The 13,491-nt window shown below is 34.9% G+C and overlaps 1 pseudogene across 1 annotated transcript; it reads left to right on the top strand.

Annotated features, from left to right (window-relative positions):
* Positions 1-5,114: 5,114 nt before the first annotated feature.
* LOC146895553 (uncharacterized) lies at positions 5,115-6,976 on the top strand (annotated as a pseudogene). The gene is made up of 2 exons (XR_015736964.1): positions 5,115-5,193; positions 5,762-6,976. The product of XR_015736964.1 is annotated as an uncharacterized LOC146895553 (transcript).
* Positions 6,977-13,491: the final 6,515 nt, after the last annotated feature.

The raw sequence follows: 13,491 nt of genomic DNA, 5'->3' as shown, positions 1-13,491 counted from the left end.
TTTTTACATTCACAGAGTTCTATCTGAAACTCCCATAAAATTCTGGGTGTTGAGCATGGCCTACAATATGGTTGAATAATGAGGAGCTGCACATTCTTAAAATCAACATTATTCCCTTTATCCAAGTATCTTTAAGATAATAGTAGCTTCTCAGGAAGGCATGGTTCTTCAAGTCCTTTTTTATTGTCTCCAAAGAATTTTCATCTGGCTTGGGATTCCTCAGGTCTGATACATTCTGTCCTAATTTCTTGAGTTTATAAGGGCAACTGTCATGTTGTTCACAGAAAGCAATATTTTCTTATAGTCATTCATGACTTCCTGTCTTATTGTGTATTATCACTCTGTCCTGAATGACTACTGAGCAGTTCATGAAATAGGTTTGATATAAACATACTAGTTAAAACTGAATATTTTCTTGTTGTTTGTACCATGTCCATCTGTGAGTCACCTTTTAGTTGTCAAATTAGACAGACATTTTTAGAATGAAGGCTTAGAGACGCAACAGTCTGTGAATAAATCAATAGGATATCAAAAACAATTTTAGTACTATATCCAAGCAGAATAACGGTAGTAGGTGGTACTTTCTATCTTTTAAGAATGCATTTGAATTAACATGAATGCTCCTCAGATTATTCTACAAAATAAAAACAGCAGAACACTGTGAAATTCTTTTCATGATGACAGTTACCTTGATACCTAAACCACGTATACACCAAAAATGTAAGTGAAATATATGTCAATTTCATTATGAACATATATACAAAGATTATCAATAAAATATTTGCAACCTGTATCTAAGAACATTTCAAAAAGATAGACTACCATAGGCTTCATATCAAGACACTTATGGGTAGATGAACCATACAAAACCAATAAGTGTATTCTACCATTTGTACAAACTAAAGTCAAATTCCAGAAGTTCATCTTATTAGATGCAGAAAAACCTTTGACAAAATTGACACTCCTTCTTGATAGAAGTACTGGAGAGCTTAAGGGTGCAAGAGATATACTTCCAAATAAAAGATGCAATTCACAGAAAGGGTATAGCCCACATCAAACTAAATGGAAAGAATTCAAAGCCTCTCTAACAAAATAGGGAACAATGCAAGTGTACTCAATTTCTCTATATGTATTCAATACAGTACTTGAAATCTTTGCTTAAACGATAACAAAATGAGAAGATCTAAAGTAATTAATAGCAAAGGAAGAAATCAAAAATATGTTATATGCAGATGCTATGTTTTATGTATAAAAGACTCTAAGAACTCTATGTAGAAACTTGCATGATAGAGAGACACTTTCATCAAATATAAGGAATGCAAAATTAACTAACAAAAAGCAGTAGCCTTCCTATGCACAAATGAGAGAAGACTTATATGGAATTCAGGGAAATGATGTCTTTCATAATAACCTCAAAAAATAGTTTTGGGTAATTAGAACTCAAACACTGAAAGATCATTTTAAAACCTTTAAGGCATTGAATATAAATTTAAAAAGATATTGAAAGATGTAAAAATATCTATGCTCAAGGACTAGTCAATTGATATAGTAATATACTGATTCAGTGAAAACCCTATCAAAATTCTAACACAGTTCTTCTCAGATCTCAAAAACACAGTTTTCAGCATCATATGAATACAAACAAATAAAAACCTTACAATAGCTTAAACAGTTATGAAAAATAAAACTATGAACAATATACCATTCAGAGTTTTAAATTATACTACATTTTTTAATAATCAGGTTTGTAAAATATTGGTACAGCTGAAAAACAGATATATTGATCAAAAAGTCAAGTTGTAGATACTAACTATAGTCCACTCATTTTTTACACTCATTTTGTTAAAGAATCTAGAAAAATGCACTTGAAATATAAAGAGCATTTAATTTAATCGTACCTAAACTATGTACAACAGACCACAAGTCCCCAATGAAAAACGTCTTCTTCAAGAGAGTCTCAGTGGGGATAAAAGTCACACAGGAATTCCCCATAACCAGCTCTTGAAGGATATCACCAACACAAGTCAATGGAATTTTTGTATATTCTTTTTCTCCATAACGTTCAGCTTTGGAATTTATTTAATTTTATTTGTGATCTTATGGTATCTATAAGTACATTATGCCTTCTAGAGTTATGCTTTGTTTTGTTCTATGCAATGTTTTTCAAAAGGCCTAAAGATACTTAAGGAAAGGTTAACATCTTTAGCTATCAGGGAAATGCAAATCAAAACAACTCTGAGATAACATCTTTCACCTGTCCGAATGACTAAGATCAAAAACACACCTGATAGCTTATGCTGGAGAGGATGTGGTGTGAGGAGAATACTTCTCCATTGCTGGTGGGAATGCAAACTTGTGCAACCACTATCGAAATCAGTATGGTCATTTCTCAGAAAACGGGAATCAACCTATCCCAGAATCCAGCAACACCACCTTGGGAATATACCCAAAAGACGCTCAATCATACTACAAAAGCATTTGTTCATCCATGTTCATAACAGCATTATTTGGAATAGCCAGAACCTGGAAACAAACTAGATGCCCCTCAACTAAAGAAAGGGAAAAAATGTAGTACATCTACACATTAGAGTACTACTCAGCAGGAAAAAAAAAAAACGACATCTTGAATTTTGCATGCAAATGGATGGAGAACATGAACAAGGAAGGCAGGACCGTGAGGAGCGTGTTCACCCACTGATACAAGGTGGGTATCTAATGAGAGTTCACCAAGTCCAGCTGGACTGGGACTGAATGAGCACGTGATCAAACTGGATTCACTGAATGTGGCCTGTTTCTCTGAATGTGGCTGGCACTGTCTGAATAGCCATTGATAATGGCACTGGCACTTGTTTCCTCTGCATGTACTGGCTTTTTGGGATCCTAGTCTGGTTGGATGCTCACCTTCCTAGACCTGGAGGGAAGGGGTAGGAACTTGAACTTTCCACAGAGCAGGAAACGCTGACTGCTCCTAGGGCTGGAGAAGGAGGAGGAGAGGGAGTGGGGGGAGTGGGAGGGTATTGGGAGGAGGGCGGAAGTGGAAACTTTTATAAATTAATAAAAAAGAAAACCAAAAAAAAGAAAAGAAAAGAGATATCTTGATTGAGGGAGCCTTTATGTGGTTTGCAAGAAACCTGGCTCTAGAAAAATGCCCAGGAATCTACAAGGATGACCCCAGCTAAGACCCTAAGCAATAGAGGAGAGGATGTTTGAACTAGCCTTTCAGTGTAGTCAGACTGATGATTATCTTAAATATCACCATAGAACCTTTGTCCAACAAAAGATGGAAACAGAAGGAGAAAACTACATCCAAACACTGGACTGAGCTCCCAGGTCCAGTTGAATAGTGGAAGGAGTGAGAATATGAGCAACGAGGTCAAGCCCATGAGTGGTTCACTCACTGAGACAGTTTGCCTGAGCTAATGGGAGCTCACCAACTCCAACTGGCCTGGGAGTGAACTAGCATGGGATCAAACGCTCTGAATATGGTTGACAGTTGGGGCAGACTGAGCAGGCATTGACCGTGGCACTGGAATTTTTCTCTACTGCATGTACTGGCTTTTTGGGATCCTATTCTCTCTGGATGTATACCTTGTGCAACCTAAATGTAGTAGGGCATGCTTGGACTTGCCTCAAGGCAGGGAGCCTTGTCCTGTTTTAGGATTGGAGGAGGGAGGGGTAGGAGGGAATGGAGAAAGAGTGGAAGGAAGAGCGAGTGTGGTATTTTAATTGGTATTTTTTAAAGTAATAAAATAAAAATTAAAAAATGTAAGCCAAAAAAAGTCACACTTACAGGAATTCCCCATAACCAGCACTTGAAAGATATCACCAATACAACTCAACGGAATTTTTACATTCTTTTTCCCCGCAATGTTTAGTTTGGAAATTTATTTTTATTAATGACCTTATGGTATCTTTATGTACATTACACCTTCTAGAGTTTTGCTATGCTTTGTTTTACACAATTTTGTGTCTGCAAAAGTTTGTCTTTCTCTCTACATATGCTTACTATGCTTTTTCTTTCTCTGCTTTTCTTCTCTTACCCTATCTGGTTTCTTTTATTCTGATTATTTTATTGTTATTCTTTAGATGACTATTTGTTTTCTAAGAAGTGACAGAAAGTGGATGAATTCAGATATGGGTAAAGATGGGGATAAACTCAGGGCATTTGAGGGATGAAAAGTCATAATCAGAATATATTTTATGAAGGCATCTATTTTCTGTATAAGAATAAGAGAAAATGTATCTCTGATAATAATTTCAATTCTAGTGAATTTCCTTGATGTCTGAAATTTTATGAATCCCTTCACTATGGTATACATGATTATCTGTGGATCAGTTCGTAATAACTCTTTCTGGTTTTCCTTTTTCTTCTTTCTTGATTAATTAATATTGTGTCTTTTTCTTAATATTACTCAATTTTTTCATTTCAAGGGATTATGGAGTTGAGTGATATCCATTAAGATAATACAATTTTATAAATACAATTTTATTTTACTTGGGTTATAGTCTTTGTATTAACTGCTTATCTATTGTTGTGATAGAACTCCAAGATAAAGGCAACGTATAGAAGAAAGACCCTTGATGATGAATCAGAGAAAGCAGTTGGCTAGGGGCTAGAGCAGAAGTGACATGTCTCAAATAGATCCACACGAGAACATAGATAGCTCACTGTCGATATTAGAAGGCTTTAAAATTCTCAAAGCCAGTGTTCATGGATATAGGTATTCCAGTAAGTTGATACCTCTCTATCTTACCCACAAATATCCACCAACATTAGACCGTGTATTCAGATATCTGATTGTATGTGGTCATTTCACTCAAACCACCATAATCTCATTTATTATTCTGAAAACTATGATTGGAACCTCTAAGATAACATAAACTCAATCCTTTCATTTTTAAAAATGTATTTAATGTGTGTTATAAAAAGATATTCTATCCATTTACATTAAAAACTTTGTTTCATTAGAATAAATGATTTGAAGTTTATTTTATATAATATGCCATCTTGCATATATGTCTACATATATATAATTGTGTCACTTTTATATCTGAAAAGTTTCACCTAAGTATACTAATTCAGATAATTATATATTTTTCTTTCTTCCAGTTTTATATTCTCATCAAACGCAAGACTTATTTTCAAAGGAGAATAGACAAGATTGTATTCTGAAGTTGGTATCAGGAATAGCTGTAAGTAGTGATTTTAAAACCTTCCATTTAAAAATGATTTCAATATTTGGTGAAGAAAGAAAAGAGAATGGATTATGTCATGATCGAAATAATCTCTATTCATCAGATTTTCAGAAGCAGTTTCTTCAGTAAAAAAAATACAAATAAGTTTTAAAAAATGTTTTTTTCTACAAAGAATATTGAAAAACCTGAAAATTTAATGACATGTATTCTATTAAACATTCACTAGAATTTTCTCAACAAAATTTACATTTTGTTACAAGCTATTCATGAGATAAACATGAGAAATTTTACTCAATAAAATGAGACTGAAAATATATCATAGAATTTTGAGTCATGAGAAACTTTACATATTCAATGATGTTTTTAAAGCATTTCCTAGTAACTCTAAGAAGAATAGTTTCCAGAATCCTCTTCTTAAAGAGACAAATTCCCAAAAGATAAAATCACAGTATGTCTTTCCTCATTATATAAGTTCATAGAAGACGTCTGATTTTCCTAAGAGCCAATACATACATGATAATTGTAAGGATGATTTTGATTGCAACACACCTTCTTTTTGTTTCAGCATGACCAGAAACAAGGGAGGCATTATATAAACAATCAAAATGGAGAGAAACAAAACAATTATATGGAATGTGGAAAGTGCTTCAACAGATATACCTGCCCCACTATGCATAAGAGAATTAATTCCAAAGAGAAGACATGCAAATGTAAAGATTGTGGCAAGTCATTTATCTGTCATGCAAATGTTAAATCTCACCAGAGAAACCATACTGGTGAGAAACCTTACAGATGTCAAGAATGTGGCAAATCCTTTACCCAGAACTCAGTTCTTCATAGACATCACAGAATCCATACTGGTGAGAAACCTTACAGATGTCAAGAATATGGAAAGTCCTTTACTCAGGTTTCATATCTTCATATTCATCACAGAATTCACACTGGTGAGAAACCTTACCGATGTCAAGAATGTGACAAATCCTTTACTCAGGTCTCAATTCTTCATACTCACCAGAGAACCCATACTGGCGAGAAACCCTACAGATGTCAAGAATGTGGCAAGTCCTTTAGCTTGGTCTCAACACTTCATAATCATCACAGAATCCATACTGGTGAGAAACCTTACAGATGTCAGACATGTGGCAAGTGATTTGCTTGGCGTGAAAATCTTCAAGTTCACCAGAGAATCCACACTGGTGAGAAACCTTACAGATGTCAAGAATGTGACAAAGCCTTTACCCATCTCTCAGCCCTTCGCACTCACCACAGACTCCATACTGGTGAGAAACCTTACAGGTGTCAAGAATGTGGCTTTCTTGACACACCTTTACCTGTGTCTCAAATCTTCTCACACATCGCAGAACACATACTAGTGAGAAAACCTTACAGATGTCAAGAATGTGACAAGGCCATTACCCAGATCTCAGCTCTTCACACTCACTGCAAACTCCATACTGGTGATAAACCTTACAATTGTAAAGAATGTGATATGTCTTTTAACACAAAATCAACTATTAGAAAGCATCACAAAATTCATGTACTAGGTACATTTCATAAAATTTCCTAGTATACCTCATATTACTTTACTATACTGATTTTCACACATTGACCAACTTATTACACAAACTCACATCCTTTGATTAACTTTCAAAGCTTTGTCAGTGCTTATACAGTCATACAGTTTTTATAGATTTAGAAACATTGCATCCAGATTTGATCTTTACTTTCATCAAACCTTTGTTATAAACTGAATTTATATCCTGAATTAATGTGAACAATACTATTCAATCATCAGCTATTATGAATAAGTAAATATTTCTAGTAGGAAAAAATTAAGCAATAACTTTTCATGACTCTATTTTAAGATAATGTATTAAAGAACCAGCCAACTTCAAACTATTTCAGATTTTATTACATATTAAATTTCTTGGCATATGGTTGCTTATGTAATGAGATTTTATCCTGTCTAAACATTAGTTTCCTTCAATTCTTTTAGAGATTTTACTAAATATAAGCTTGATTGAAACTTAAATCTTTTCATTCTGTGTCTTTGCAATCAAATTAAATTAAACACTTTGGCCAATTTTTTCACATTTTTTTCTGATAGTCTATTCTCTAATAGCAGGGTATCATTAATGAGATTTGCTAAATGGATGACAACAACAATGAAAATATGTCATAAAATAGAAGTAGATTTGTTGTACAATATGTCTACACAGTGTGAACATGGATTTCTGTGATTGCTCTAATAGGAAGATGAATGGACAATATGTAGGCACAAGCTAGAGAGAAAGTAGCATCAGAAATTGAGGCATGAACATGAGTTGCTCGTAGACAGGGAGGAAGCAGAATATGTTGTATGTGGCAGCATGTAGAATAAAAATATGGGTAAATTTATTAGACCTTACTGGAAAAAAGCCTAAGTTAAGACCCAGCATTCATAATAAGAACTCTCCCTGTCATTACTTGGGATCTGGTAAGACAGTGAATGACACACAACATAGATTGCTTTAAACTTTGTGAAATTGAAGTTCAAATCAGCATAAGGTAGTTGGGGGTTATTAATGGGCTTTCCAAACTGGCCAAGGAAAAAACTACAAGGCAACAACATCAAAAAGAACTCGAGTCATTAAGGAAAGCAGGAAGTGGAAGAGGTGGCCTTCCCCAGAGAGAAAGACATAAACTGGTTGTCCTGTAACCAACGGACAGACCTGAAAACATATAGAATAGTAACATTCCCTGGACTTGTGTCTTTGTACTTAGGAATATATGTATATATAAATTTATGCATAAAATAACAATACATAAAAAACAGATCTTGAATGAGAACAGAGATATTTGGTATATAAGAGACTGGAGGTAGGAAATTGAAGGTAAAAATGTTGTAATTTGTAGCGATTACAAAGGTTCTTGTGCTAACAGGAAGCACTGAGAAAACCAAGAATGTTAAGACCACAGAGTAGTGAATTTGATGAAAATATGTATACACCATTTTCTGCTCTGACAACTGGGGCTGTTGGAGGATATACCCCGCCCATGTTATCTTTGTCCTCTCTGTATGACCAGGCCATCCCAAGCTCCAAGTAGTAACACTGAACATACTTAGTATTCAAAGTGTCAAAATACTATCAAAATCATGCATACTGGTTAATGCCTTGGGGAACAGTGAGAGAATCTCCAGGAAGAAAAAGGGATAGTTCCATTTACTCAAGTGCATTGTGTTCCATGGTTATTCTTGGATGTAATTTTATGTCTCCTGAAACAAATATTTGCATTGAATTAGAAAGACATGATTGTTGTTATTGGATGTCAGGACCTAACTATAGAACCCAATCCAGAGAAAAGATGTGCTGAATGCTGTCCTCACTGTACCTTGAATCTTAAGACAACTCAGGGTCGAATTCTAGAAGTCTGAACCAACACAAGCTACTGAGTCTAGCTGTTCAGGCTTTCCTTCTTGCACCATGTGGTTTGTTATTCTCCCAATCCTGGTGTTTGTAGAAATCCCCACAAAATTACATTAGGTTCTCAATAGTAAAACCTATAAAACAGAGAACACTAAAAAGACATTCTCATTACTTGAGTTTTTACAAACTTCTCTCTAGTACAAAATTGTCCACTTTATTCAGTAATATTATTAAATACCTAGAAAAGTCACTGTTATATTTAGTCATGTTCACCAGCCCTTTTTTCATGATTCCAAATGTTCCTTTCACTGGTCACCAAGATTCATATGCTTTTTTGGAGCTGTAATATGACTTTGTAACAAGTTTTAATTTTTAATTTGAACTATTTTTTAATAAGTAATTATTCTGTAGTCTGTCATTTTATCTTGTTGACCATGTCCTTTGCTTTACAAAAGCTTTTCAGTTTCAGGAGGTCCCTTTTATTAATTGTTTCTCTCAGTGTCTGTGCTGCTGGGGTTATATTTAGGAGGTGGTCTCCAGTGCCAATGCGTTCAAGTGTACTTCCCACTTTCTCTTCTAAAAGGTTTAGTGTGACAGGCTTTAGGTTTTATATTGAGATCTTTGATACATTTGGACTTGAATTTTGTGCTGGTGATAGACATGGGTCTATTTTCATTCTTCTGCATGTTGATATCCAGTTATGCCAGCACCATTTGTTAAATATGTTTTCTTTTTTCCATTTGATACTTTTTGCTTTTTTATCAAAAAACAGGTGTTCGAAGATGTGTGGATTGATATCCGGGTCTTCGATTCAGTTCCATTGGTCCCCTCTACAATATTCTTTGCTCCCCTCCCTGTCTCTCCCCTCCCCTTCAACCATCTTCCAAGGTCCCTATGCCCCCAATTTACTCATGAGATCTTGGCTTTTTCTACTTAGATTAGATCTATGTGTGTCTCTCTTAGTGCCCTCATTGTTGTCTAGGTTCTCTGGGATTGGGATTTTGGGCTGGTTTTCTTTGCTTTATGTTTAAAAAACTATTTATGAGGGAGTACATGTGATACTTATCTCTTTGTGTCTGGATTACCTTACTCAAAATGATGTTTTCTAAATCCATCCAATTTTCTGCCAGTATTTTGTTGTGTATTTTTGTAGCAACGTTCATGAAGGAGATTGGTCTTCCAAGCAATTTTTCCCAGGGCCAGATGATTTCAGTGCAGAATTCTACCAGTACTCCAAAGAAGAGGAATTACCTATACTCCTCATATTGTTCCACATAATAGAAGCAGAATAAACATTGCTATACTCTTATATTGAGGCTACAGTTACCCTGGTACCAAAACTACACAAAGATTCAACCAAGAAAGAGAATTACAGACCAATCTCCCTCATGAACATTGAAGCTTCCTCGTCCTTCACATGGTTCTGTTGATCCTGATGGGAGGTATTTCATGGAGACCTTCAATTCAGTGGTGTTTCAAGGACTCTCAATCTCTGCATATTGTCTGACTGTATGTTTCTCCATTTTTTTCTCCCCACCTGTTGCCAGAGGATTCTTCTCTGCTGATGGTTGAGCAACACTTTGATCTATGAGTATATTCATTGTAGTAGAATGTCACTCATGAGCACCCAATTTGTTTGGTTTAACCTCTGGTTCTTTAACTATATAGATTATGGTTCTTGGTTACCAAAACAATGGGAGGTATGGGTTTCATCTTGTGGAGTTAGCCTTCAGTCAAATAAGGTTATACTTTATTTCTCCAACAAGCTTTGTGCCACCATTGTACATAAACATAGTTTATGAACAGGACACCAATGTAGATCAAAGAGTTTGTAGCTGGATTTTTGATGATTAAGTTTCTTTCTAGTAGTGTGTAGATACCTTCCTGCACCAAAGACTCAGGTACTGATAAAGACTCTCCATAGGTGCCAGCACCATTCTCTGTGATCAATGATTTGGGTATTGAAGTCTTATGCGTTTTGTAGATTTACATTGTAATCTAACACACAGCAAGGTCTATAGCTATGTACTTTTATTTCTAAAAATCTTTAAGGGTATCCATAATTAGATGTCTTTACAACATATTTTATGCTATTTGTGGCTATCATGAAAGGTGTTGTTTCTCTGATGTCCCTTTCTGCTTCTTTATCCTTTGTGTATAGGAGGGCAACCGATTTTTTGGAGTTGATCTTGTATCCTGCCACATCACTGAAGGAATTTATCAGCTGTAGGAGTTCTCTGGTAGAGTTTTTGGGGTCACTTATGTATACTATCATAACATCTGCTAATAAGAAGTTTCACTTCTTCCTTTCCAATTTGAATTCCCTTGCTCTCTTTATGTTGTCTTATTGCTATTGCTAGAACTTCAAGCAGTATATTGAAGAGATATGGTGAGAATGGACAGTCTTGTCTTGTTCCTGATTTTAGTGGCATGGCTTTGAGTTTCTCTCCATTTAACTTAATGTTAGATATCAGCTTGCTGTATATTGCTTTTATTATATTTAGGTTTGAACCTTGCATACCTAATCTCTCCAAGACCTTTATCATAAAGGGGTGTTGAATTCTCTCAAATGCTCTTTCAGCATCTAAAGAAGGATCATTTTCTTTCTTTTAGTTTATTTATATGATGGATTACATTGATAGATTTTCAGATGTTGAACCAGCCATGCATCTCTGGGATGAGGCCTATTGAATCACAATTGATAATTTTTTGATGTGTTCTTGGATTTGGTTTCCCAGTAGTATCTTGAGAATTTTTGGATCGATGTTCATGAGTGAGATTAGTATGTAATTCTCTTTCTTGGTTGAGTCATTGTGTGGTTTTGGTGCAGGTTAACTGTAGCTTCATAAAAAGAGTTTCCAATGACTCTTCTGTTTCTATTACATGGAACACATTAAGGAGTATAGGTATTAGTTCTTCTTGGAAGGTCTGGTACAATTCTCCACTAAAACCATCTGCTCATGATCTTTTTTTCTTGGAAGGTTTTTGACAGCATTTTCTATTTTTTCTGACATATCGGTCTATTTAAATTGTTCACCTGGTCTTGATTTAATTTTGGTATAGGGTATTTATCTAAAAAAGTCCATGTCTTTTTCATTTTCCAATATTGTGGCTTACAGACTTTTATAGTAAGACCTAATAATTTTCTGAATTTCTCAGTGTCTCTTGTTACGTCCCCCTTTTCATTTCTGATCTTGTTAATTTGAGTGTTCTCTCTCTGTGATTTGATTAGTTTGGATAGTGGTTTGTCGATCTTGTTGATTTTCTCCAAGAACCAGCTTTTTATTTCATTGATTCTTTGGACTGTTTTCTGTATTTCTATTTTGTTTATTTCAGTCCCCAGTTTGATTATTTCCAGTCTTTTACTCTTCCTGGATGAGTCTGCTTCTTATTTTTTAGAACTTTAAGGTGTGCTGTTAGGTCTCTTTCTCTGTGTGAAATGTGAGCTTTCTCTGTTTTCTTTATGTGGGCACTTGGTGCTATGAACTTCCTCTTAGAACTGCTTCCATAGTGTCCCATAGGTTTGGGTATGTTGTGTCTTTATTTTGGTTGAATTCAAGGAAGATTTTAGTATCTTTCTTATTTCTTCCTTAACCCAGGGATGGTTCAGTAGTTGACTATTAAGTTTTCTTGAGCTTGTTGGCTATCTAGGGGTAGAATTGTTATTAAATATTCTAGCTTTATTCCATGGTGATGCGATGAGACACATGTGCTTACTCCAATAATTTTTTTGTTTCTGTAGGTGTTTACTTCGTTAATGAGATGCTGAGAAGAAGGTATATACTGTCCTGTTTGGGTGGAATGTTCTATAGCTGTCTGTTAAGTCCATTTGATTCATTACATCTATTAGTTCTGTTATTTCTCCATTAAGTTTCTGTCTGGTTGACTTGTCTATTGGCGAGAAAGGAGTGTTGAAATCTCCTACTATTAGTGTGTAGGGTTTAATGTGTGCTTTGAGTTCTAGTAATGTTTTTTTACATATGTGAGTGCTTTTCTATTAGGGGCCTAGATATTCAGGATTGAGACTTCATCTTGATGAATTGTTCCTTTTATGAGTATAAAGTGTCCTTTGCCAACTCTTCTGATTTTAGTTTGAAATCAATTATGTTAGATATTAGGATAACCACACCCACTTGTTTCTTAGGTTCATTTGCTTGAAAAACCTTTTTTCAACCATTTACTATGAGGTAGTGTCTCTCTTTGAGGTAGAAATGTGTTTCTTTTAAACAGAAGAATGTTTATTCCTCTTTTTGTTTCCATTCTCATAACCTTTGTCTTTTTATATGTGAATTGAGTCCATTGATATTAAGTAATATTAATGACCAGTGGTTGGTAACTCTGGTTATATATGTTTGGTGGTAGTGTTTGTGTGTTTTCCTTCTTTGAGTTGTATTGGTGGAGGGTTTTCAGATATCTGTGCTATTGTGAGTGTTGTTGGCTTCCTTGGATTGAGGTTTTTCTTGAAGTACTTTCTGTAGGCTGGGTTTATGGATATGTATTGTTTAAACCTGTTCTTGTCCTGGAATATCTTGTTTTCACCATTGATTATGAAAGAGAGCTTTTCTGGGTATAGTAGTCGGGTCTTGTATCCATGGTCTCATAGTGTCTGCAGCACATCTATCCAAGACATTCTGGCTTTTGTGGTTTCTATGGAGAAGTCAGTGTATTTCTGATAGGTTTACCTTTATAATTTACTTGACCTTTTTTCTTTGCAGCTCTTATTGTTTTTCTTTATTCTGTATGTTTTGTGTTTTGATTATTATATGGTGAGGGGATGATTTTTTTTTGATCCAGTCTATTTGGTGTTTTGTAAGCTTCTTGTACCTTCATAGGAATACCCTTCTTTAGGTTGGGAAAGTTTTCTTCTATAATTTTGTTGAATATATTT

The sequence above is a fragment of the Myodes glareolus genome, chromosome 2 (genome assembly GCF_982192425.1).
Source record: "Myodes glareolus chromosome 2, mMyoGla1.1, whole genome shotgun sequence".
NCBI lineage: Eukaryota > Metazoa > Chordata > Mammalia > Rodentia > Cricetidae > Myodes > Myodes glareolus.
The sequence above is the reverse complement of the archived record's forward strand: the minus strand, read 5'-3'. Positions and strand labels throughout refer to the sequence as shown.